The 26,938-nt window shown below is 41.9% G+C and overlaps 2 long non-coding RNA genes, 5 other non-coding genes and 1 pseudogene across 7 annotated transcripts; 4 read left to right on the forward strand and 4 right to left on the reverse strand.

The window, feature by feature from the left end:
- Positions 1–2,151: 2,151 nt before the first annotated feature.
- Positions 2,152–2,246, reverse strand: LOC148156244 (U6 spliceosomal RNA). Its single transcript, XR_015764956.1, has one exon. It is a non-coding gene; the product is annotated as a U6 spliceosomal RNA (small nuclear RNA).
- A 299-nt stretch (positions 2,247–2,545) lies between these two features.
- On the forward strand, positions 2,546–2,651 carry LOC148156245 (U6 spliceosomal RNA). Its single transcript, XR_015764967.1, has one exon. It is a non-coding gene; the product is annotated as a U6 spliceosomal RNA (small nuclear RNA).
- A 1,859-nt stretch (positions 2,652–4,510) lies between these two features.
- Positions 4,511–4,616, forward strand: LOC148156246 (U6 spliceosomal RNA). The gene has a single exon (XR_015764968.1). It is a non-coding gene; the product is annotated as a U6 spliceosomal RNA (small nuclear RNA).
- Positions 4,617–7,405: 2,789 nt separating this feature from the next.
- On the forward strand, positions 7,406–8,555 carry LOC148156247 (uncharacterized). Its single transcript, XR_015764917.1, has 2 exons — positions 7,406–7,777; positions 8,015–8,555. It is a non-coding gene; the product is annotated as an uncharacterized LOC148156247 (long non-coding RNA).
- A 3,932-nt stretch (positions 8,556–12,487) lies between these two features.
- Positions 12,488–14,081, reverse strand: LOC106911992 (uncharacterized). Its single transcript, XR_015764789.1, has 4 exons — positions 13,705–14,081; positions 13,568–13,591; positions 12,725–12,810; positions 12,488–12,623 (listed from the first exon to the last, which is right to left on the reverse strand). It is a non-coding gene; the product is annotated as an uncharacterized LOC106911992 (long non-coding RNA).
- LOC148156248 (U6 spliceosomal RNA) lies at positions 13,946–14,051 on the reverse strand. Its single transcript, XR_015764969.1, has one exon. It is a non-coding gene; the product is annotated as a U6 spliceosomal RNA (small nuclear RNA).
- Positions 14,082–14,350: 269 nt separating the features above from the next.
- On the forward strand, positions 14,351–14,445 carry LOC148156249 (U6 spliceosomal RNA). Its single transcript, XR_015764955.1, has one exon. It is a non-coding gene; the product is annotated as a U6 spliceosomal RNA (small nuclear RNA).
- A 10,730-nt stretch (positions 14,446–25,175) lies between these two features.
- LOC106912906 (uncharacterized) lies at positions 25,176–26,777 on the reverse strand (annotated as a pseudogene).
- Between the last annotated feature and the right edge of the window lie 161 nt (positions 26,778–26,938).

The following is a 26,938-nucleotide window of genomic DNA, read 5'->3' on the forward strand; positions in this document are numbered from 1 at the left end:
TGGAAGGTCAGAAGTTTCATCCAGCCTGTAACTCAACCTTAATCTGTCTTTATGTAGGAAAATTTAAATTTTACCCAAATATAGCAGTATATGTCAGGTTATTTTCTAAACTGTGCAGCTTCCCCACTTGAAAAGGGATGGATACATCGATGCAGACTTTCAACAGGTTTTACTCAAAGGACCAAGCAGTTGTATTCATTTTATCCTCCATTTATTTATTTATTTATTTATTATATTTATGTATTTATTATATTTATTATTTATTATGTGTCAGGACATTTTCACAATTGGTCCAGAAGCAGGTAAAAACCTTTAAACAAACCCAAAAGGAGAAAAATAATCACTAATCTGTAAGTTTACATGAATTCAATTCACTCAAACTACAAAGGAATTAATAAACTATATCAATAATAAAAGCAAACCACTGGGAATCAAACCCACAAAGTAATTAAATTAATAACTTAAATTAAGTTTAGTTATTTAAAGTACATTTCAAATTAATATTTACATTTATTTAAATACACAAATATCTCCTTTTCAATATTGGTCATAAATATTTACTTTATAAATATAAATAGCTTCAATCTTCTTAATCTAATGCTAAATTAATTAACAGTTGAATTTACCACCCAAATCCTCTATTCAACAATACACCAATCAGTTCGATCATAAAAATCAATCAATCAGCTCCAGTTCCACCGCTTCAGTTCAGGCGTCGCTGCAGGAGGAACGAGGGGAACCGAACATTCCTGATTCTTCACTGCCAGGAAACTGTAGACCCATTTTGAAACTTCCTTTCATGTCGAAGATCCGTGAGAAGGTTAAACACAACAACTGGACTCTTTTTTAGAGGAAAATGACCTTATGGACTTTTTCCAGTCTGGTTTTCACAGACCACAGAAACAGCTAAAAGCTTCTAGTGACGTGTTGATGGCAGCTGATTCTGGAAACTATCCAGTGTTTGTTGTTCTGATTCCGACACTGTGGACCTCACTGTTCTCATCAACAGACTGACAGATCTTTTTGGTATTTCTGGCACTGTTTTAAACTGGTTTACTTATTTATCTGAAAGGTCTTTTATGGTTTTATGAATAATGTTCACTCTGATGCTGTCATGGTTCCCAAGGTTAAATTTTAGGCCCATTCCTCTCTTCATTGTACTTTGGCTCTTTAGGTTTTATTTTAAATTGTTACAGTAATGTCTCATACCAAGTGAATGCTGACAATATTCAAATATACAGTTTGTTCTGGTTTTCTGAATTAACCTCCTGTCTGACATCAAAATATGGCTGAATGACTTTCAGTTCAATGCTGAGACACTTATTGTTGCTCCTAATAATAAAATTGCTGAAATCAGGAAGCATATTAGGTTTTTAAACCCTTCAGAAAAACAGTTTTCGAAATGTGGGTTTTCTCTTCAACAGTTGTCTTTGGACAATCATTGCAAACTGTTAGTTTGTGATTGTTTTTACCTTTGAAGGAATACTTTGAAGCTGCGAGCTATTTTATCATTGAAGGAACTGGAAATGGTGGTCCATGTTTTTATTTCTTCTACTGTAACAGCCTTTTAGTGGGTCTAAGTCAATGCTCCATGGCTTCCCTTCAGTCTGCACAAAGCACTGCAGCCAGGCTGTTAACTAAAACCCACAGAACAGCTCACGTAACTCCTGTTCTGGCCTCCTGGCATTGGCTCCTGGTGTATTTTAGGACTCATTTTAAAATTTTGGTTTCAACTTTTAAGGCTCTTCATGGTGAGGCTCCCAAATATATATTTACCTTTTGATTTCTTGTGATTTTATTTTTTCTTGATATGGCTGTAATTGCTTGTTTTAGTTATTGCATTACTTTATTTTTTTCCAGACATAATTTATGGTTTCTGTGATTTTATTGACCACCAGACAGGAATGCACCAGGGTTTTTTGTGTTTTGTTGGGGAGCAGGTAGGTGTTTATTTTCAGTATATACACTACATTTGCGTGGGTTCATCCTGCCTCAGAAACCAGGGTAACACTGCAGAAAACTTCAGGGTTACTCTGGGATTTGCAGTGCTCGGTTTGTCCAGCAGATGGCAGTGATAGACCAGAGATCGTATGGCTCAGTTTAAGCGGAGCAGACCGGTTTTCTCCTATAAAGCCTATTGAGTCTTGTCTGATAGATATTAATGTGCTCATATTTACCATTAGGGGCCATGTTAATCTTCTCTGTATCGTTCCAAAGTTAGTTTATGGCTGGGAGAGCTTTGAGCCTGACAAAAGCTCCGGTTCTTGTGAATTCAGCTGGCTGGTTACTTTGTAATGGAGTCCATGATTACCCATCATGCATCTGTGCATTGAAACGACCAAGTTACAAGAATAAACAAGAAATGTGTGGCTAGTCTGGGTAGATTTTGAAAGTGGTCAAGTACAGGTATGAGGTAAAAGTTTATTTAGCAGCAGACCTTCACGTTTGGAGGTTTTTTTCTTGTTCTGAAAATAAAAATAAAACCGCTATGGAGAAGTGGGCGGACCAGAGGGCTATAAATACTGCTCTGAGACAGTGTGCTAGTGTCCTAGTTCTCTAGGACATATACTAAAATTGGAACGATACAGAGAAGATTAGCATGGCCCCTGCGCAAGGATGACACGCAAATTCGTGAAGCGTTCCTCATTTTCTTCTTCGCCAGAAGAAAAAAAATCATCTGCGAACAAAATCCCGGTACAAAACGGCACAGTTAAATCAATCATACGATCGGTTCCTGAACACTTTTCCTCCAGAAGCTCACTTCCTAGAATGTAGCTTGGTGACCAGTAAAATAAGGGATTTTCTGGCAAAGTGATGTCATCAATCAACCACACCAAAGTGTTGAGCAGTGTTTCCTGATGAAGCACACAATCTGTAGATTGGAGGACGAATCAGGGAGATATTGCTGTTGAAACGGTCCAGGGGGCGCTGTGGAGTCAAACTCCAACAGAAGCGTGTCAGAGGTTGGCCAACATAATTCAGATCCAGCTTGGTGCCAGTCAGATCATTCCTGTGCGAATTAGAGCCAACCGTATGGAAACGGCGAGGAATCGCGAGACGCCGCTCTGCCACGCCCACACGGCCAATCGACCAATCAGCTGTCACAGACGAACTCCGCATCACTTTTTTCGGTCACCAGATGTAGTTTGAAATTTCTGAGTCAGAGTGTAAAGAACAATGTCATCAGCAAAATAGTTGACTGCCAAGGCATTAGGGGGCGGGGCTAAGGTGATGTCACCAACTGGCCATGTGACCGTGATGAGCACTGCTGTGACAGAAATTTTCAAAGAGCTGGGAGCTTGTTTGTGGGAGTTATTTCACCATGTTTCATGGCAAATAGTCCGATTTTGAGTCTTGGAAATGCCCACATGCTTCATTGCAGAAGAAAGCTTTTGACAGCTTTTCATCTCCAACACCTCCAGAGTGTGCTGAGTGATTCTACAATCTGCATGTCAAAACTTGTAATACGAGTTTGCTAAGATACATATGTAAAAGAGACAGATGGTGAGTTTGATCCAAAATGGCAGACTTCCTGACTCGTTTGGACCATGGCTCCAGGAGATTTTCTTTGTATGTTCTGAGAAGCTACACAGATTTTCCAAATATTCTTATCCTTGGTTAAAGATTGAATTGAGACTGATTATATATTTTATTTTTTATTTTTTACAGCCTCAGTGTATTTGCCATCTTTCCATCTATTTTTTCTGCTTATCTGGTTTCAGGTCACGGAGTTAGCAGCCTAAGTAGGGAGGTCCTCTCCCCAGCGGATGTAGTGGTCGGACAGCAGGGAGACAGAGGAGAGGAGGTTTTGTTGTCAGACAAAACCTCCTCCAAAAAGAGAAACCAAGTAACAGTTAAACTCCAGGCATAACCTGGTTAAACTCCAGGCATAACCTAAAAATTACATAACTTTTATATATTTGTCCTTTGATTGGGGCAAAATTTAAAGTGAATTTATAGGTATTTAAATGTGAAGACATCTGGTTAATGCCCTCTGCATTTTCACACAATGAAAACAGGGGTAAAGTCTCAGGCAGAAAAACTTGCACTCCGACTCACCAATGACTACTAGGGGGCGCTGTGGAGTCAAATTACCATTTAATGCTATTGAGTTCTTTAGAAGTTAACAAATGTCAATCATATCAAGCTTAGTGCAAATAGGATGATACGAGTCTAGAGACAACCATATGCAAATGGAAAGGGATCAGAATTCGCCATTCAGCCACGCCCACATGCTCCTGCCAGCAGCCAATGTTAGGAGAATGACTTGATTACCCATCATGCATCTGTGCATTGAAACGACCAAGTTACAAGAATAAACAAGAAATTTGTGGGTACTCTGGGTAGATTCTTAAAGTGGTCAAGTACAGGTATGAGGTAAAAGTTTATTTAGCAGCAGACCTTCATGTTTGGAGGTTTTTTTCTTGTTCTGAAAGTAAAAAATAAAACCGCTGTGGAGAAATGGGCGGACCAGAGGGCTATAAATACTGCTCTGAGACAGTGTGCTAGTGTCCTAGTTCTCTAGGACATATACTAAAATTGGAACGATACAGAGAAGATTAGCATGGCCCCTGCGCAAGGATGACACGCAAATTCGTGAAGCGTTCCTCATTTTCTTCTTCGCCAGAATAAAAAAAAAAAATCTGTGAAAAAAATCCTAACACAAAAATCACAGTCATACTATTGGTTCCTGAAGACGCAAAGAACATCCCCTAACCGTCCAACTCCTGTTTTCTTTAGGGAACAGAATCAACCCTTTCTTCTTAACCTTGGACTCTTTGGTTGTGTCTGAAGTTGACACCTAAGCCTGCATGCAAGGCAGAGCCCATACTCTCTAGATTCCTTTTTAACTAAAATTACATCCTTTCTGTATTTTAGATTTTCATAAAAAATTTATATACTTTATTTTATTTATTGTGAATTTTTTTTATCAGTTAATGGAAAAATATTCACCAAACTAGACTGTTGCTCACTATGTGGGACTCCATTTGAAAATAAAGGTTAAAAAAAACACGTAGCGTAACGAAGTGGGAGGAGCTTATAAATAGGAGAGCGGCTCCACATACTCTTCATTCCTGCTCGGAGCAATACAGCAACAAGTACAGTCATGGCCAAAAGTTTTGAGAATGACACAAATATTATATTTTCACATGATCTGCTGCCCTCTGGTTTTCATGTGTATGTCAGATGTTTTCATCACATACAGAAATACAATTGCAATCATATTATAAGTAACAAAAGCTTTTATTGACAGAATGAGTTAATGCAGCAAGTCAATATTTGCAGTGTTGACCCCTCTTCTTCAGGACCTCTGCAGTTCTCCCTAGCATGCTCTCAATCAACTTCTGGACCAAACCCTGACTGATAGCAGTCCATCTTGCACAATCAATGCTGCATTTTGTCAGAATTCCTTTGTCCACCCATCTCTTGATGATTGACCACAAGTTTTCAATGGGATTAAGATCTGGGGAGTTTCCAGGCCATGGACCCAAAATCTCTGTTTTGTTCCCTGAGCCAGTTAGTTTTCACCTTTGCTTTATGGCAAGGTGCTCCATCATGCTGGAAAAGGCATTGTTCATCACCAAACTGCTCTCGGACGGTTGGGAGAAGTTGCTCTCGGAGGACATTCTGGTACCATTCTTTATTCATGGCTGTGTTTTTAGGCAAGACTGTGAGAGAGCCGACTCCCTTGGCTGAGAAGCAACCCCACACATGGATGGTTTCAGGTTTACAGACAAGACTGGTGGTAGCCCTCACCTCGTCTTCTCCGAAAAAGCTGTTTTCCAGATGTCCCAAACAATTAGAAAGGGGATTCATCAGAGAAAATGGCTTTTCTCTGATGCCATTTTCTGTGCAGGTAGTCCTCAGCAGTCCACTCCCTGCACCTTTTGATCAGTCTGTCCCTGATGTTTTTCCTGGAGAGAAGTGGCTTCTTTGCTGCTCTCCTTGAGACCAGGCCTTGCTCCAAGAGTCTCCGCCTCACAGTGCGTGCAGATGCATTCACACCTGCCTGCTGCTATTCCTGAGCAAGCTCTGCACTGCTGGTAGCCCGATCCTGCAGCTGGAACCCTTTTAAGAGACGGTCCTGGCGCTTGCTGGTCTTTCTTGGGCGCCCTGGAGCCTTTTTGGCAACAATGGAGCCTCTCTCCTTGAAGTTCTTGATGATGCAATAGATTGTTGACTGAGGTGCATCTTTCTAGCTGCGATACTCTTCCCTCTTCCCTGTTAGGCCATTTTTGTGCAGTGCAATGATGACTGCACGTGTTTCTTTAGAGATAACCATGGTTCACAGAAGAGAAACAATGATGCCAAGCACCAGCCTCTTTTTAAAGTGTCCAGTGGTGTCATTCTTACTTAATCATGACAGATTGATCCCCAGCCCTGTCCTCATCAACACCCACACCTGTGTTAATGGAGCAATCACTGAAATGACGTTAGCTGGTCCTTTTAAGGCAGGGCTGCAATGAAGTTGAAATGTGTTTTGTTCATTTTCTAGGCAAATATTGACTTTGCAATTAATTGCTGTTAAGCTGATCACTCTTTATAACATTCTGGAGTATATGCAGATTGCCATTATGAAAACTGAAGCAGTAGACTTTGTAAATATTAACATTTGAATCATGCTCAATACTTTTGGCCATGACTGTACTGAGACCAAAAACCAAGTAATTATTTCTTAGAGACATTCAGTGTGCCTTTGCCTGAGGAAGGCCCACAGCAGCCGAAACGTCCAACAGTGCACATAAATAAACTGAATTGAGTCGAAGCAAAAATGGAAGTAATTTTACTTTGTCCCAATCATTTCTTTTTCTGGAAAATTACAAGTGTCTGATTTAGTAATGTCACAGAATATATTGTTAATTTAACCTTTAATCATGGAAAACTGTAAGTTTTTTTAGGAATATTCAAAAAACAATTTAAAAAGGCTTCTTTGTTTTTTGTTAAAAAAAATGTTTTCAGTTTTTCTATTTTATTTTTTATTTTAATTAAATACTTTCCACTCACAATTCTAAAATAAATAAAAAAAATATAAATGTAATTAAAAAAGTTCATAAGGATATACACACAATTCATAAATAAATAGCACCTTTAACACATTACTGATGTCAAGGGAGAGTTCATACTCTTTAGATTCCTTTTTAACTAAAATTACATCCTTTTTGTATTTTAGATTTTCATTTAAAAAATTATATACTTTATTTTCTTTATTGTGAATTTTTTTTTATCAGTTAATGGAAAAATATTCACCAAACTAGACTGTTGCTCACTTTGTGGGACTTCATTTAAAAATAAAGGTTAAAAAACACGAAGCGTAACGAAGTGGGAGGAGCTCCAAGGGAGGAGCTTATAAATAGGAGAGCGGCTCCACATACTCTTCATTCCTGCTCGGAGCAATAGAGCTTTGGAGCGTGACGTCACTGCTCTAGTCGGAGGGGTATCAGCGCCATCTTAGGGGTCCATAGACAACAGTCTCGCAGTATAAAAAAAAACAGTCTCGCAGATTTTTTCAATCCAAGTTACTTAAAATAATTTAGCTATGGTACGAACTTGCTACGTTATTGTCTGTAATGACCGATCACACGACTGAAACGGTAAAAGGATATAAGACGGACTTTGGTTTCACTATTATCCTGCTTGGAAACAACGTGAGGAGGCTAAGCTATCGGTGCTAACGAAAAGAAGACGAATGTCCTGGTATCAGCGGTGACACGTCTTGATATCACGTTCTCCAAAATCCCCAGATACCTACAAGTTTCCTCCAGACATTTCCTTTCTGGTGAGTGTCTAAATTTGCTTTGTTGGTTTTGTGTCATAATGTTGTTCTATGATTTTGTCCGAGTGTTCTTACGTTCAGTTTCTGTTGTTTAGCTCGGGCTAATATTGTTTATGTAGCATAGTCCGAGTTTTGTCAGTGGACATCGAGGTTATTACATTATTGTGAAGTAAACTATTTTACTAGTGTTATCAAATGTACAGCTTTAATAGCGATGTGTTCTGATATGTCCTCTTAAAGGCAAACCGACGTATGAAATGGATGAGCTCAATCCTGACTGGGGTCCAGTGCTGAATGTGGGTCACTGCGAGGTAAACGCCACAACATCGGACCGACATGGGCGTCAATTAAAGAGGCGATGCAGCAAAACCATCAACAGGTTACTGAGACTGATTTCATTATTTACCCCAGAAGACGTAAATAATGAAAACAGAGTAGAGGCAACAGAAGAGGAGCAAGTTGGAGAGGCTGAGGAGGAAGGAACCCCAGCAGAGGAGCTCAGCAAGGCTGCAGACTCTGAAGAGGAACAGGAACCATTTGTGTTGAAATACAGTTGGAAGTGGCTGTTCTCTCATTTAATAATTTAATGTATTAAACATTCATGAATCGTTTGATTCAAGCACTTCAAGTTGCATGTAAATGTGAAGAAAAGAATCACATTTTAAGTAACAATTTGATATTTAAATATTCAGGTAATAAACATACAATGAGATTATATTTTTAAATAAATATTTTATGTGATTAAAGTAAACAATTATATAATCAGACATCTGTCAAGACACTGGGTTTTTGGGTTTGTTTTGCTTTTCATTTTATTAACTTTGTGTTTCAATTCACTTAAGTGGTTCATGGTATTTAGTGTAGTTAGAATAATATTATTGCTTTTCCTTGTTTGTCTGAGTCCATGTCAAGCCTTCTTTAATGACTATTCTATTTTATCCTTCTAGTTATTTCTTATTTCAGCCTCCCTGCAGGGTTTCTAGTAATGTTTATTTCTTAATTTGATCACCATAGGTTCAGTTTTTGTTCTATGTCTGAGTCTTTATCTTTCTTTAGTAATTCTAGTTGGGTTATTTCTTTGTTTAGATCTTCTAGTTTCTCTTGCTCTGTTCCTTAGTTCTTATTGTTAGATCAGCCTTGTTTCTACATCCACATAAAGTAAGTCCACTGCCTGCTGCATTTGTGTCCACCGCCACATCATGACACAAACCAGATGAAAGAGCCCATCTTTAAACATTTAATGTGTAATTAAACAATAAAGGTGACAAATTTTATGAAATAGACCACACTTTAATAAATATTTGTTGTATTTAACATATTTCAGGTAAGTGAACATGTAATGACATAGATCCTGGCCTAGAATTTTATGCAATTGAACATTACAGGTAACAAGTGATGATCATCTGAGGTAATACATTTTATGAATTTTCTTTTTTTTTAAAAATATAATTCTGGTTAAAAAATAAAAAAGGGGTCAAAATGGAATAAAAATATGCCTAATCTATAGTTTAGTAGAATAATTGTACACAGATTTTGAGTTAATAGGTTACATGACCTACAAGCTAAGAAAAATAAAAAATTTTGACTGCAGAAATAGCTAAAAAATATATAAAAGGTGTTCAAATGTAATAAAGGTGAGTGTGCCTCATCTATACAATCTAGTAGAACAATTTCAAGCAGATTGAGTTAATGGGACACAATTTGGAAGCTACTGAAGAAAACATTTAATATTAAAATTATTGAATATGACTTAAAATTTTAATAGAGGATAGTGTGCCTCGTGTAATAGCATGAATGTCCACTTTTTGGTATCAGTTGGTCACAAGACAAAGCATTTATGCACAGGAGTGTTCGGAAATTGACAGCAGCAATGTGAAACTCCGAGCGCTTGTGGAGAGACTTAAGAACAGCTGGCCGAAATTAGCGTTCATAAATCGGATCAACCTTGAGCTGAACGTCTCTTACTCCGTGGAGCTCGGTTTATCCAGTATCCAACTTGAAAACAACTTTACTGCGGTTGGTAACACAATGAAAACACCGGTGTTCTGAATAGTTTGTTTTGGTCTGTGGACCCCAGACATGGCGCCGAGCGACGAAAACGTCATATCCTGTGACGTCAACTCCAAAGGTCTATACAGCAACAAGTACTCATAAAAAGCACCTATAACACATTATTGATTAAGAAATAAAGCTGAAAGGATTATTAAAAACAAAAACAATGGAAGGACAGGATAGTGAGGGGAACACAATTTAAAAAGGCTTTTTGTTTTTGTTAAAATTTTTTCTTTATTCTATTTTTTCATTATTTTAATATACTTTCTGCTCATTGTAAATAAAATTAAAAAATAAATATACATATTTAAAAAGTTCATAAGCATATACACACAATTCATAAATAGCACATATAGCACATTATTGATTCAGAAATAAAGCTGAAAGGATTATTAAAAACAAAAACAATGGAATGACAGGATGGTTGGACTCTGGTGATGCATAGGAGGGGAAACAAACAGAACCCTCCTATCCACAGAAGACAAGATGGGACGGATGGATGGACTATGCATTTCCTGTCCTATCTCGAGGACAGGCTCAAACCTCTCATCCTAACCTTGGACTCTTTGGTTGTGTCTGAAGTAGACACTTAAGCCCTCATGCCATGTCAAGGCAGAGTCCATATGAGGGATTTTATTTTTAAGTTTTATGAATGAAAATAACACACGAACATATGAAAAATTTCAAGAACAACACTTGAAAGTGGAATGTCGTCTTGGTCCTCAACTTCTTGGACATCCTTGTACGGCTGCTCGTTAGGTGCCTCTTGTGGTGCCTTGAATTTGGGTTTTGGTGGCACCTGCAGCTGGTGAGGAATATCTTTATGGAGTTTCCACACCATGAAGTTGAAAACCCTCGGGAGGTTGAACTCTGAGAGGATTTCCCACCTCTGGAGAATTGCCTAGCTTACAGGAGTCATTTCATGAAGGAGACTTTGCAGATGTTTGTAATCAACATAGTCCCCATTCATGATCATCCCTATTGCGCTAGCAAAGGTGAGTACTTTGAGGATGGTCAAGGCTTTGAAGCACCTTGACCATCCATGGCATCACATGGTCACGGTACTTCTCCAGGTTCCTGGAGTAGCTCAATGACTGCCGCTCCTCCTCTGTGCACACCTGCAGTGTTGCCGTGGCAACCTTTGAGAGCTGCACACTGAACCCCTCACCCTTCAAGGACCACATAGTACCGGCAGTTCCAGAAGACCTTATGGGACCCATGCAGGTCCCGGAACTTTATATGCGGGAAGAACTGCAACCCATGTGCCAGGAAGCCCTCCAAAAGGCACTTATGGGGATCTCTGCCGGTCTGGACCAGGCTCTGCCAAATGTGAGGGGCACAGGGAAGCTGTTCTTGGTGCTTAGATCGTCTGCGAACACCTCCAGGTTGATGCTCCCGCTGAGTCTCCCAGGGGATTTCATTCCTCCTTAAGATGTCAAAGCAACAGGTGGATGAGCGCAGCACCAAGAACAGCTGGGTCTGCCTCCAACACCTGGCACACAGGGAAAATGCGCTCCAGATGAACTGTCTGGAGTGCATTGCATGTCCAATGATGCAGAGGGGGTGGGACCTCACCAGCACTTGCTGCCGAGTGAGGGGTCAACCCGATAAAGCCCCTCCTGTGGGTCAGGCTTTTCGGGTTAACTGTGTTGGTCCCGAGGTTGACGCTGAGCTGGAACTCAGACGGCGATAGAGTACGCACAGAAAAGAGCTCCTCTAAAGCCAGCTCAAACTGGCAAACTGGTCACCCCCTCATTGCTGGAGTACAGTCTCTCAAGTGACTCCACAAAGAACTGGAAGACCATCTGAAGAGCGACCATTGTCCCTCCCGCTGTCCTCAAACGGGATGACTAGAGCATTGTCCACAAAGTGCATTCTTAATGCGGAGACGCAAAAAAAAACCCTACAGAAACATGTTGCAATGAAAAGCAACTATTAAAAAAATATGAAACAACAAAAAAACATTAAATTTTTCTTTAACTTTCTTACTGCTTAATGTTATCATTTGTCTTTTCATCCAAGCCGTTGGTTTGAGGATGATAGGCTGCAGTGATGTTTCTCTGTACTGAAAGTAGATCACAGAGTCTACTACTCATCTAAAACAACAACAAAGCACATTATTATAGCCTTTTACATATATTGAGGCTTCACAGAAATATATGTAGTATTAAATGTGGCTTACTGTGTTCACAAATTCTCGACAGCCGTGCTGGTAAAATATAGAACACAATTTTTGGCAGTCTTCCTCAGCGTTCTTGGTCTTGAGAGGGAAAGCCTCCACCCATTTAGAGAAATAATCTGTAGCTGTCAGGATACACTGATTGCCACAAGATGTCAGGGGCAAGGGACCTGTCAGATCAATTCCAATCAGCTCCCAAACCCCTGACACCTAATGGGGATGATTACAATGTTATGAGCAACAATGTCCTAGAGGTGGTAAACTTCAGGAATCACTGTGGATGGTTACCTTTATGCACTCAAGTTCCCTTCAACTTGGAGGGGAGGTCCAACTCTTTGGCACTGGTCACATTGAGACACCTTTTCAAGATAACAGTTTATAGGTTTTACGACACTTTGGAGCATAAAGATTTTGCTAACTATGTTGTTACATACCCATTTCTCAATGTCTGCTGTCATACCGGGCCAATAGGATCGGGAACACATGGCACTGCTTGTTTTGACGATGCCAGTGTGTCCTCCCATGGGGGATGCATGAAACTCCTTGAAGAGGTCCAGGCCTCTTCTTTGGACCGTACAGCCCTTCTTTCGGGTAAGGCTCCGTAGAATAGGTCCCCAGCTGTATTAAAACAATGACCACATTATGTCAATATTGTCAAAAATTTTACGTTTATTTAAGATATAAAAAACTTATCATGGATGCTAAATTTTACAGCATACCTCAAAGTTTGCCTCTGTTGAGCATCAATGGGTAAGAGCCTTCAGAAATAAAATTGAAACCTCACCCCATTTGAACTCCATGTTTGCTATAAATGACACAAGAAAAACATGTAAATTGCACCAACAGGCATTTAAACAAGATAATTCATTAGACACTGCAAATTGTTCAAATATATAATAATACCCTGCTGCAGCTGTGTACACAGCTAAACACACCTACTCCTGCTACTAAACACGCCAACTGGTGCTGCAATAATATGACATTTCTGCGAAATATCGGCTTTTAGGACAAGAAATACAAAACTAAACTAAACAAAATAAAGTTTGTAGTGTAAGCTTCTTAATATTCATCCTTTTTAATTCCAATGTAATACAAAAAACCTTCTACATGTTTATGCATGTGCATCCAACAATGCAATTCTTGAAATACTGCAGAAAACACAACAGCGAGTTTAAATGTAATTGACAGATCCCAGTTTTTATTGACAACACTGGTGGACGCCATGTCCTTCCTGGCAACGCACGGTGGACACAGGGACTTCAAGTGACTCAAGAACATCTTCTGTCTTTTAATTGAAGCAACAGTCACACTGATAGTGACTGTTGGCTACATAACCCAGGGGGTTGTACTCGGGTATGAGATCTGTTAACCAGAAAAGCCCTCATGTTCCAAAAGCAACCTCAATTAGCAAAATCTTAATATATGTAAATGTAAAGCACATATAAAAACAAACTTAACATGAATGCTTTTCATATACATTAATAAAGATAAGGATTTGTTTCAAAAGTGAAACACTGGTTTTGCCCCAGTTTCAGTGTGGGTGAAGAAATGTGTTTTCATACCGATACGGTTTCTGCCTGTACAGTCTGGTAGCGTGGGAAAAAAAGGATAAGGAAAGTTAAAAAAATAAACAGACCATTCAAATTCAACATTTAAGAATTAGAAGTAATCCTAATAAACCTATGTGTCAAAGTCCTACCTGGAAAGCCATCACTGTATCCAAGCTAACAGACGTGTTATCCAGCCCAAAAGTATCAATGAACTGGGGAACTTGAATTTAAACAGGGCGCGTTTTGTAGTTTACTGCAGCTGCAGCAGCATTACAGACCTCCTGCAGAATGCATGCGCACTTACTTTATGTAGGCTATTCTGACATATATGGCTGTCTGACAGAACACCGGGATTTTTTCCGCAGATGATTTTTTTCTTCTAGCAAAGAAGAAAATGAGGAACGCTTCACGAATTTGCGTGTCATCCTTGCGCAGGGGCCATGCTAATCTTCTCTGTATCGTTCCAATTTTAGTATATGTCCTAGAGAACTAGGACACTAGCGCACTGTCTCAGAGCAGTATTTATAGCCCTCTGGTCCGCCCACTTCTCCATAGCGGTTTTACTTTCATTTTCAGAACAAGAAAAAAACCTCCAAACATGAAGGTCTGCTGCTAAATGAACTTTTACCTCATGCCTGTACTTGATTACTTTAAAAATCTACCCAGACTAGCCACAAATTTCTTGTTTATTCTTGTAACTTGGTCGTTTCAATGCACAGATGCATGATGGGTAATCATGGACTCCATTACAAAGTAACCAGCCAGCTGAATTCACAAGAACCGGAGCTTTTGTCAGGCTCAAAGCTCTCCCAGCCATCAGCTAAAATTGGAACGATACAGAGAAGATTAACATGGCCCCTAAAGGTAAATATGAGCACATTAATATCTATCAGACAAGACTGAATAAGCTTTATAGGAGAAAACCGGTCTGCTCCGCTTAAACTGAACCATACGATCTCTGGTCTATCACTGCCATCTGCTGGACAAACCGAGCACTGCAAATCCCAGAGTAACCCTGAAGTTTTCTGCAGTGTTACCCTGGTTTCTGAGGCAGGATGAACCCACGCAAATGTAGTGTATATACTGAAAATAAACACCTACCTGCTCCCCAACAAAACACAAAAAACCCTGGTGCATTCCTGTCTGGTGGTCAATAAAATCCCAGAAACCATAAATTGTCTGAAGAAAATAATGTGGCAGAGCCGTGAGGGCTCTGCTACGCCCACACGGCCCATCCACCAATCAGCTTTCACAGACGGAAATCACCTTGTTCTGTCACCAAACAGTTTGAAATCTCTGAGTAAAAGATCATCAGTAAAATAAGGGATTTTCTGTTGTGAGGGGCGGAGCTAAGTGATGTCATCAATCAACCACACCAAAGTGTTGAGCAGTGTTTCAACCAACATGTCAGCCGAGAAACGGACTGGATTTAAGGAAATGTAACATTCCTTGAAAGTCAACAAACTGTTGTCCACCTGTAATTAAAATGTAAATTATTAAAATACCTGTAATTTTGACAATTATATATCATCATCAATAGATAAAAGCCTCACAGACCTCGTAAGAACCACTTTTTTCTTAAGTGGATCAGACAACACATCCAATTCCTCAATGTGATTTTATACTTTTAAATGTTAGAAAGAAATTCTGAAAATGTAGGACGTAGAGCTCTGATTAACTGTGTGGCTTTTATTTCCATGCATGGCATCACAAGAAAATATAACGAGCCAGAAGTTAATAATTTAATCTTAAAAATAGCAGAAATCAAATCCCTAAAACATGCAAGGCAGTGATCTCTGAAAAACAGTATTGAGAAACACCAATTTATTTAAATCACTCTTAAAAACACAGTAATCGCATTTGGCCTTGGATGTAAAAAAGGTACTCCTCAAATTCACGTCCTGCGTCTTCTGGATCAACATTACGGGTAAGATTGTTCGCCGGCGCCATCAGGCTGACGAGGAACATCAGCATCCAAAACCTCACGATGCAATTCAGCAGCATGAGCACCAGGAGGAGACATGGTACCAAACGGCCGTTTGAAACTCGAACGATGCCATCAGCGAAGGACCTCATAAGCTCCAATCAATAGAACAAACTTTGAAATAAAAACAATAAAATTATAACTGTCTACATCTTCTCTTTTAAAACATTTCTGTCAGCGCGCTCCTCCCGTGTTGCCAACTTGTGACAATGGTTAGTCACTAAACTGCGGGGCCAGTCTTTAATGCGACGATGCCGTACCATGCCTACTGAAAAAGAAAAAATTATTAAACAAGAGTAAAGTACATACTGCAAATACTTGTTATAAAACACAAGAAAACCTTTAAAAATTTAAACACTGACGTGACATGAAATCACTGCATTTTTGGAATTTCGACTCGCAGCCAGAGACCAACGAGGCATCTGCATTAAAACACTGGAGGATTTAGAGCCACAAATATTCATTGATTATTACAGCAAATTTGATTAAAATACTATAAATACAAAATGGGTATATTTACAATATGACCAATACCATCTTGGTAAGAAAGACTTGTTATATAATAGACGATTTACCTCAAGGAAACTGACATGACTACTTAGTGATGCAAATCTCAGAAAATGGCAAACATGATAACTTTCAAAAGTTAATTTGTTTCAGGTTGATTCAATCATTAAGGATCAAAAGAACATCTCTTGTTATATCTTTTATTTATGTTGTAAGCACCTAATTCAGTACCAAATCCAGGACCAAAAATATGTTTAGTAACAGTTTACTGCTCTCGACCATGAATTTGGGTTTTCAGAAGCTAATTACCAAAACCACCAAATACATAAAAATAACATGCATTAGTTTATTATTTAAATTAGTAATGTTATTTAAATTTTTAATTAAAAAATTAAACAATAACTATCTTCTATTTACTTAAGATAAAACTTCCCTATCAAGCAGAAAAAAACTTATATTGATTAATTATCCCAACTGGAAACAAAATAATTGCATAAATTCAAGCCTGTCATGATCCGTGTTTCTGTGTTCAGTTCCTTCCTGTGAGTCTCTGCGTTTCCCCGTTGATTGTTCCCAGGTGTGTCTCGTTCCCTTGGTGTGTATTTAAGTCCACCTGTTGTCTTTGTCTCTTGTTTGTCTATTGTCAAGCGTATGTGTGTCTGTCTGTCGTCCCAGTAGTACTGGTTAAGTCCCGCGTCGGCTCCAGTTCTTCAGTCTTTGTTTTCAGTGCTACCGGCGATTAGCTGTGTGTTTGTCTGTCTGCCTGTTTTCCTGGACTGTTTAAGAGCAATTTCATCATTAAATCACCTTCGTCTTCATCTTACCTGGGTCTCAGCGTCCAATCCTCACCACCAAGAAACCACACATCAAACGTTCATCTCACTCATTGTATAAGAGGTTATGGATACTAATGTCGAACGCCTCAATGCCAAGTAAATTACCAAGATCATATGAGAAATCTCTTTACTAACACAGTATGCATAATATTTTAAATATAAAGTACATTTTCCAGATGCCTCATCTTCACTGGCTAATCACGTGATTAGTAGAACGCTGTAAAACATTTTGCCCTGTTTTAAACCAAACAAAAATACTCCCTCACCACCATCTGAAATTCGTTCTGCAACACAGCAAAACGAAAACTGACACCAACTCCCTTCGTGCTCATCCTCCTCCCACTTGACGAAGAATAAATAATCCCTTATTCTCAAGTTCAACACTAAAAAAACTGCTAGGTGGACAGTGGGCTCTTTGCACCTCAGCGTATCTAAAGATTTTGTGTTTATTGTCATTACGGTCAGACTAACGGGGGAGATTACGGTTTGGGCTTTTAGCTTCCGAAGCCTGACGAAGCACAAGAAGGCTCATCGCTTTACACGACAATGATCCAACAAAAACTGAATCTTTGTTCCGTTGTTGTTGGATCATTTACATGAAAACGTTCTAATCTTTGTTTACACAGTAACGGTACACATCGAAATGATCTGCCGTGTATTTTGCCAGCTGGGCGGTGAAGAGACCTTATCTGATGGGGAAACGGTAACACCAGCATTGTCAGTAGTTTCTTCTGTGGATTGCAGAAAGCAGCTATGTTTTGTGTCATATTATGCATTGGCTGGGGATTCCCTGGAAGAAAAGATCCATTTTCTCTGTTTACACCACAACGGACATCGGTACGTTTCAGAAACATCGCACTCTGGAACCCGTTTTCAATCTGAGCCGTTTTCAGAGAAAACATTCGGTGGTTTCGTGTAAACGTACAGTACAAACGCAACAAAACTCTTTGTTTTCCCCCAAAATCATTGTCGTGTAAACAGGGCTGTTAAGGAAGAAATTTATCTATAATAGTTAACTTTGGAAAAAGTTGGCTCTCTCTTCCTTTAGATCCCAGGTCCTCTCGGCGGGCCACGTGTAGCCACAAGGAAGACAACAATGCGTGTTGACGTCACAGAATTACAGAGTTTAATCCAATACGAGACAACTCATGAATTAACAACAAAACTGCAGAACAACAGAAACATACATTGATTACCTGAGACAAAAAGATAGAAAAGAAAAGGCAAAGACGCGTCTTTGGAGAGAGCTGGTGCAAAAAAGGCAAAATAGTGGCAGCAATCTGGCTTCTTACTCCTGGTCACGAACTTTTATAATGTAGGTGTATCTTTCCTTTTTAATATATTCAATTAAGGCGTACCTCCGCTTGACCAACTGGAAGCTACCTTGGACACTCAGAAAAACTTAGAACTTCCCCTAATTTACTGCTGTGAACAAAGGCCATTTGCTCTTTTGTTTAACAAACGAAGAGGAGAGCCTCATCCTGAACTCCTGTGGTTTTAAAACCATCTAAATAAAAGATATACAGAGAAAAGGATTTCACAGATATGTGTGAAAGCCGGAGTCTCTCCCGCTCTTTTCCCTACATAGATTCTCAGGAAATTCTGTAATTAGTTTAAGGAAAGTTTATGCTAACAAACCCAGTTTTGCTTCTCTGCACTCAGCACCCCAAAAGATTGAGTCCTGCCTTAAACCAAAAATAACACATAAAATCAACAGAACAGAATGAGGTACAATTCCTTTTTTCTAACCTATAAAACATAATATTCAATCCTAAGTATACAAGTTAACACAATCATTTTCCAAAACCCCATTAAGCATAAATCCTGAGTAATTTTCTAATACTAAACAAAACATTTTCATTTAATTCTAACAGTCAGAAATAATACAATATTCAAATCCATTCATCATCGTCTAAATTAATTCTAAAACTAAATAATACAATTTCCATCAGAGAATGCTATCTATAACTAAGAAAAATATCTTGTAAATTAAATGTTAGTGGTTCAAAATCTTCACACAACCCAGATGTTCACAGAAGGATTCTGATCTCCCGTGAACTCGGTAAGTTCCTGTTTCCCAAGGTAATTTAAATGATACTGGCCTCTACCTTCCTGCATATGTTAATCTATGGCCTCCTGTCCTATGTGTTACGACCACAGGGGTCCAAGGAGAAGCTCTACAGATCACCCCATTTTCCTTGGTACTTTTGAATACTTACCCGGCCATAGTTTAATTTTAAATCACTAACAGAAACCTGTTCAAAGTTTAAAAATTTGTTCAAAAAAGATTAAACTGTATTAAACACTAAAAATAATATTTTCTCAACAGTGCCTAACGGCTCTGGTGTCAGATCTGGTTCAAAGTTGCTTTTAGAAAAATATGACCGCGTTGCTTAATATCTGTGTTATTTCGTTTTATTACCTTTGCATGTGTGACGTCCCCCTCCACTTTCTGTGGAGGGATCCGTCAGTTATTGTGTTTTGTCTTGAGGCGGAGCAGAGTGGGTGGGACAAAATATCGCTTCGCCCAGTGTCCCCCCTGAAACCACTCCCTGTTGGAAACTGGGATTTGTGGGTCAACACGTAATCATCCGCGAGCGCCGCGGCTGCAGTCTGAGCCTTCTGCTCACACATATATACAGATTTACACCACCTTCAGTGCTCTTTCCCTAGTTTCCCGGCTTTAATTGTAATGAGGCACTCGGGGTCCTTGATGTCCTTCCAGGGTGGCGACTTCAATGGCAATGCTTGGATGGTAAGCCACGGCTGCCAGACACTCTCGGTAAGCCCGTTGTTCTTCCTCTGTCTCGGCGCCCTGCATCTGTACATCATCATCCATGGTCTCCAAATAAGTAGCTATTAGCTTGTCAATCAATCCCTCTCTGCGTTTATCAGGCGTTATGCCACGGTAGCCTGCCAACTCATGATCTCCCAGCTTCGTCAACAGCTTGTGGGCGACCCATGTTATTGCCCTGAATCTCGGAGCCTTCACAGCACCAAGATCGTTTCGGAAGCCATAGTAAATTCGACCATCCACTTCTTGAAATGCCAGCATAACATTCTGCCACTGATCAGGATACAACCTGCGGATAAGTACTCAGCTAAAGTTTGGGTGAAGATGAATGGCACGAGCCACTAGATCAAGAGCTGTAATCCCCGATCCTGCAGCCTGGGCCAGCAAGACGCGGAGCCGGATGGCGGCCTGAGGCACCTCTTTGAGCCATCTGGCCATGATGAGATGAGCATTGTTCTCGTGGATTAGGTGACCAAAGTTTTGGTACGTCAGGGCAACATCTGTATATTGGAACATTTGAACCACTGTGGGCATCAGCTGTCTGAGCTCTCCCATGATGCGGTCGGCCTTCCGGTTGCTCAAATTCCCTCGGGTGGCAAATGCAATTAGAAGAATGAAAATCCCGTACAGACATCGTTGCCGCTCCCGACACTCTGGGTGGGAGATAGACGGAAGACTAGGGTGAGTTTGGCCTCTAGGGAGGTGTTGTCAGCCCAGGTCCCTGTAGCCTTGTTGTAAATGTTCTCCAGGTCCCTCTCTGACAATCGGGCAATCCCGTCTGAAAACCAGCCTGCGTCTCGCAGTCGTACAGTGTCCTTCAAAATTCGTTCGAGCTCAGCTCGGGCTTCTTCCTCTGGCAAGAACTGCTGGACTGGTAGATTAGGGGCCACAGCTTCTGCAATTATTTGCTGACGGGCAAGGGCGGGTTGGTCTCTGTCCATGCGGAGGGCACACAGAACACCGATGGCGGCCAAGTGTTCAACTCGGAATCCTTGGCCTACCATGACGTCAGCAGTGAAGGGTGCTAAGTGGAGATTTGGGAACATGCAAGGCAGCACTCCTCCCCCTTGAACTAATGCCGCAAACACCTCAGGGTTATCCGCAGGACCCCATCTGCGTCTCTGTGGCAAGCGACCCTCGAACTCTGGCCCACCATCATACTCTTCCTGATCCTCATCGTCTGCGTATGACCCCCCCTCATCTTCGTCCCCTCTGGTGTCCTCCTCTTCTGCTCCTTCATAAGATCCGCTCTGCCGCTGACTCTGTTCTTGCTCTTGTTCTCTCCCGCTGGCGCGCCTGGAATGCTCTGACCCTTCTCCCCTCCTGCCATCGTCGCGGGCTTGGTCTTCGGCCTGGCTTCGGTCCCGCCGTCCATGGCCATCTCTGTCTGGCTCGGCCCCGGGGCGATGTCCTCCTCGGCCGAACCCTGGGGAACCCCTCTGGGGATGTGCATGTGAACTTCCGCGCTGCCACGCTTTATCTGCCATGTGTGATACCGTGAGAGTATATATTCACAAACAAGGAGGAAAAAAGAAGGCTTTTTAATGAATACGATTGGATGATCTCCTTTTCAGCTCCATGTGGATGCCAGCTATGTGGGTGCAGGTGCAGTCTTGACACAAGTGGATGACCTGGGAAATTGCAAGCCAGTCAGTTATTTTTCAAAAAAATTTAATAAACATCAACTAAATTATTCTGTGATCGAAAAGGAGACGCTTGCCTTCATCCTGGCTTTGCAGCACTTTGATGTTTACCTGGGTGGTGGTGCTCCTATTGTTGTGTATACGGATCATAATCCGCTTACATTTTTGACGACGCTAAAATGTCCTAATCAGCGTTTGCTTCGCTGGTTGCTCTTTTTGCAGTCTTTTTCTTTGGACATACGGTACATAAAAGGGCGAGATAATGTAGTTGCTGATGCGCTTTCTCGTGCCCCTGTATTGTAAACCATAATACATTTTAGATCTGTTTTTTTTTTTTTTTGTTTGTTTGTTTTTTTTTTTACTCTGGTTTCCTTGTGGGGACCCGTGTCTTGTGGGTGGGGGTGTGACGTCCCCCTCCACTTTCTGTGGAGGGATCCGTCAGTTATTGTGTTTTGTCTTGAGGCGGAGCAGAGTGGGTGGGACCAGGATTCGCCAGGCCCAGCGCGTCATCGCTATAGAAGGAGCCTGCTCCAGCGCGTCAGGAGAGAGAGGAGTTGAAGCTGGTTGGAGGGAGTCGGCTTCTTCACCCAGCTCTGCTCTGCAGAGGTGGCTCTTCCCTTACCTGTCTGGCCACCCCGTCCTTGTTAGGTTTTGTTTGTTTGACCTTTCTTTTCTTTTGCAGGACTTTTCCTTCACCACTGGCTTCAGAGATGCCATCGACCATAAGGGGGGGGCACCCGCTTGTCGCTGTTTGGCCCCGTTTAATTGTTTGGGTTGTTCAATAAAGAGCGTATTCTTTTATTGAAGGCCGTGTCTCTGACTTTTTGTTGCGGCTCACGAGCCGGGTCGTAACAGCATGTTTCTTGTGAAGAGCTCTGGTAGGACGGTGTTTACAGCAGTGTGTTCAGGCGGATCAGTTGTTCAGCTGTCAGGCTCTGTCTGCTCTCTGGTTCCCATAAACTCATAAATTAATTCGCTCTTTCAGGCTGAATACAGAAGTGACTCCATGGAAATAACTCAGGGAGGCTCCTTTATTTACCATCCGTATAGTTTTAGGCTGAAGAAGCTGATCCGGAGTGACGAAGTGTGGCATTAGCTTTCACTGGTAGCAACGAATATTTACAAGCCACCATCTTAATTAATCCAGGGTCACTTGGAAATTAATGAAAACTTAAAAGCCCATTATATTAGAAGACAACAATGTTCATAGTATTGCTTTTTTGGTGTCTGAAACACGACTTGGTCTTTTCTAGCCGTCATGGTGACTCAAAGAGGAAACAAATGAGCCGCATTGGCTCATGCAGATGGAAGGAGATGCCTTGGAGGACGTCTGGATCAGCAGCGCATCCCAAACCGTTGGCAGAAACTACGCGTTTAATTTCAGTCTCTTTTACATACAGAACAGAGAAAACTAAGGGAATGCAATATTGTGTTAATCCACTTAGTCTAAACAGGGGAACCAGCAGTTTATCTTGAGGAAATAAGTAAAAGTGCAGAAATTAATTAGACTGTAGTCTGCTGCACAACAAGTTAAACTTAACATCCTGCAGTTTTAACAAATGAAGCTGAAGACATTTTCCTCCAGCACCCAGAAAGAGAGCGGCGCTCAGAAGCGCGGCAGACGTAACATAACGCCAAAATAAAAATAAAATCCTCGTATAAGCACACATCAGGAACACACAGGGTAAAAAAAGAAGTTCACTGATCGGTTTGGATCAAACGGATCCAACTGAAACGACTAAGCAAATTTCTCTGCAGATGCAACCAGGAGGGATTTTTTGAGGCCGAGTTCAGACCGCAGCAGGTGAAGTGATGTAATTTAAATGGAGTCGTTTAATTTATTATAAGTTATTGGGGCCACAGTCGGTGGTTTTCTTCACTACGGAGAAAAAGTTAGATCTGTTTCTGGATTCACGGTTCAACTAGGTGAAAATTAACTAAACCGCATAAAAATGCGTCTAAATAGCCGAAGTTAGTGTGATTTTAATTTGACGGGTAAAAATAGAACATGACCGATTTTTGTTAATCCTGTCGGTCAAAATGAAGAACAAAGCGTCGCCTTGTCCTGTCTCCTTCCCCTTGACTGCTTCCCAGCTGTGTCTCGTTCCCTCATTACCCTCCCTGTGTATTTAAGTCCACCTGCTGTTTGTTCCTCCACATCTCGTCTCCTCCGTGTTGTGCAGTTTTCTGGATTTTCACATTAAATCTTCATTTCATCTTCTCTACCTGGGCTCATCTGCGTTTCTCCTCACCAACTCACCTGCAAATTATGGCAATAATGATCTAAAACAATGTGTGATATTTTATTACTCTAAGAGAAATCCTTTATCTTGAGAAATGAAAACTATCATTGAATCTCCACAAATGAAAATTAATTAAAAACTGAAAAACGAATACAATGAAAAGAGAACATTTTCTTCCTCCTCGGTTTTTCCAACACATTTTCTGTAGCTTTACAATGTGCTGCAGTAACTCACCTCTACCTGAAGGTAACAAAGTGACCAGCTATAGTTTAAGACTCTTAAAAGAAAATGGCTTATAAATAATCTTGTGTCTGAAACCTTTGAATAGTTTTTATAAGATAAATTAATGTGAACATTGGTAATTTATTATTTTATTAGCTGCTGCCATCCATTTGTCTGTCTATGAAATTTCATTAAACTACTCAAATAAAAATATCCAGACTAAAAAAGACAGACAACCTCAAACATATCCTAACCCATGTTCTAAACTTACATTGTCCAAAATATGAGAAACTGTCCTTATGCACTGGAGACCTCGCATCCACGAAAGACGTCCAACCCACCATGAAATAGTCAATAATTTCTCCAACTTTTCTCATAACTTCTCACTAAACCTACAATACAGATTCCTGCCACCCAGTGCAGAAGTAGGACCAGAAATGATTCCATGGAAATAACTCAGGGGGTTATTTCCCTGCAAACAGCAAATATGAGTTAAAATAACATTAATAATATAAACCACCAAATGAATCGGTTTTGCTTTCCAACTCAGCTCTGGAAAAAAAACAAGACGTAAAACACAATGTATGCAAAACTCAGTAATGTGTAAATATCCCAGTCTGTTCCTCCCTCACACTGAAATACCTGAATTTATCTACTTTCCAACCTGGAGATAATTTAAAAACAAAACTATTGACAAGGAATTCAAAATTAACACTTTTATTTTAAAACTTTAAGTTAACATATTAAATAAAAACAATTTCACAAACTGTACAGACAACAATAAATTAAATATCTACATCTGTCATTGCCTCTTCCTGCATCAGACCCTCAATGTCTTCTAACAAACAGGATTCTTCCGTTTGTGTGAAGACATCATGTTTTTCTGAAAGATTTTAACATAATCAGTACCGAGATGCATCTAATATGTACTGAACATACAACAAAACTGCTCGATTTAATTACTATTAAATCAACTGTAAATTTTCATTCACAAAGGAAAATTCATCTGAATGATTCTCAGAAATCTTATTGAAATACCTGCCATCAGTAAATAATGCAGCACAACCCTGCAACACCTCCAGTTTTATTAACCATGACCAATTCAACTGTTGCAAATCCTCGACTTTCTTGGGCTTTTGGCCTTTTCAGCCGTTCAAATCCGTTGTACCACTGAGGGTCGCCTGGTTCACGGCGAAGAGCTGGAGGAGGATCTGGTGGATCTCTCACCACCACAGACCTGATGGTGTTGTAGTCCCTCAAGACCAGGACCACTGGCTGATCAACACCCCTCCACCCTCCTGCTGCCCTGCAGCTCCTTGAACACCGCCTCCACCAGGAGGCAGGACCGCTCCCTGTTCCCGCCACGCAGCTGAAACATCGATGAAGAAAGTTCAGGCGAGAGGAAGCCGCAGCTTCCTGCAGGCGCTCAGCGTTTCATGCTCTCCACCCCCGGCCGGGCCAGGAGCAGAGGTTTTCCCTTTCTTGAACCTCCCCTTAGTCAGGGAGTCCTTGTAGCAGGATGGGTACGCTACGGACCCCTTATCCACCTCGGGGAGGTTCTGCCACAGACCCACGATCTCCTCCACCTCGGCGTTGCTGACGTAGCCCTTCCTGCAGAGCTCCACCAGCCTTTGTGACAGACAGACCACATGCTGGTAACCAGGGGTCCAACGACGACCTGAAAACCAGACGGAGCTCAGCTAATGGGCTCCCAGCAGGACGAAGCAACAGCAGATCATAACCGATCATAACTCTGACATGAATAAACTGCCGTTGACCTCCTGGTCACCAGCAGCCGCCTGGGGGGAGTGAGGAGCAGCGGCAGGCTGGAGAGGGGCCTGGGGCTGCGAACCGCCAGGCAGCTCGTCAAACCCCTCATCCAGATCCTCCTCCAGAAGGTTCCGGTGCTCGTCGTCCTCCTCTGCCTCGTCCTCTTCCAGGACGACCTCCTCACTCCCGTCCGGGTCGTCGGGGAACATCTGCAGCTCGCGGCCCGTCTGAGCATACAGGTAGCTCATCCCAATCAGCTCCGCTGAGGATCAGCAGGGACACGTTTCATGAGGAAAATCTGGATTTTCCAGCAGAACTGCTGCTGCACATTTACCACAAAGCCTTGGCAGGTGCCTCCGTCCTACCTGTGTACAGCAGCGGCTTGCTGTATGTCTGCAAGCGCTGAGTCAGCTGGTAGAGACAGTGTTGCTTCTGGCCCGCGTAGCACTTCTTCCCCGTCTTCTGCGCGCCCGCAGCCACCTGAGCCCGGTCCTCGTTCCACCTGGTCAGGCCCTCCAGCAGGAACATCTGGAAGTGGCAGCCGCTGGCTGACGTTCCTGCAGCAGAGAGGAGGAACAGCAGGGATTGGCAGAACGACCAGAGAGCTGCAGGGGGATTTCAGTCTGACGGACGCCAACGACTCACCCGGGATGAACCTGTTCAGATACAGGTGGAACAACTCAAGTGACGTGGAGCCCCGGGCGCAGCGGTAGACGGGGAGGACCACGCCCCTTTTGGTCAGCTCGCCGGTCCTGGTGTAGAGCTGGACACCGGCTGGATCCTGGATGTGTAGAAAATGAGGTGATGGAGCAGCAGAACCTGGGAAGAAGCTGCCAGCCGTCGGTCACATAGCACAGACTCACCTGGATGCAGGCCACGTGTTTCCGCTGCGTGGCGCAGATGTCCTCCATGTGGCCCGGTCCAGGAGGGGGATGTTCATGGTGTCGGTGGCTCCCATGAACGCCTGGATGGCATCATCCAGGAGGCGTTCCGTCTCCTGCGCCCCACGGGCCTCCGGCAGTGCCGAGCCATCTCTCTGCGACCGTCCACCGAGCCCCTCCTGGACCGCTGTCCCTGCCTGGCTGTCCTCAGATGGGACACGTCCTCCACGTCCCACTCGAAGATGGCAGCAGAGATGCGCCGCATGAAGTGCGGGTACAGCGGGTGGCTCTCCGCAGTGACCCCAGCCACCAGCCTGTGGATGAAGTGCCAGATGTCCAGCCGGACCTGGAGCTGTGGCCAAGAGGGGAACAGGGCCGCCGCTGCACCGCCTTCGCCACCCGGCCGGCAGCAGTCCCGGTCCACATAGAGGACCTGCGGTGGGCAGCTGCAGCTCTTTGCTGAGCACGGCGCTGCCTGTCTTGTCCCTGACAAACCGGGCTTT

The sequence above is a fragment of the Poecilia mexicana genome, unplaced genomic scaffold (genome assembly GCF_051168715.1).
Source record: "Poecilia mexicana isolate PSO_F unplaced genomic scaffold, ASM5116871v1 scaffold_12, whole genome shotgun sequence".
NCBI lineage: Eukaryota > Metazoa > Chordata > Actinopteri > Cyprinodontiformes > Poeciliidae > Poecilia > Poecilia mexicana.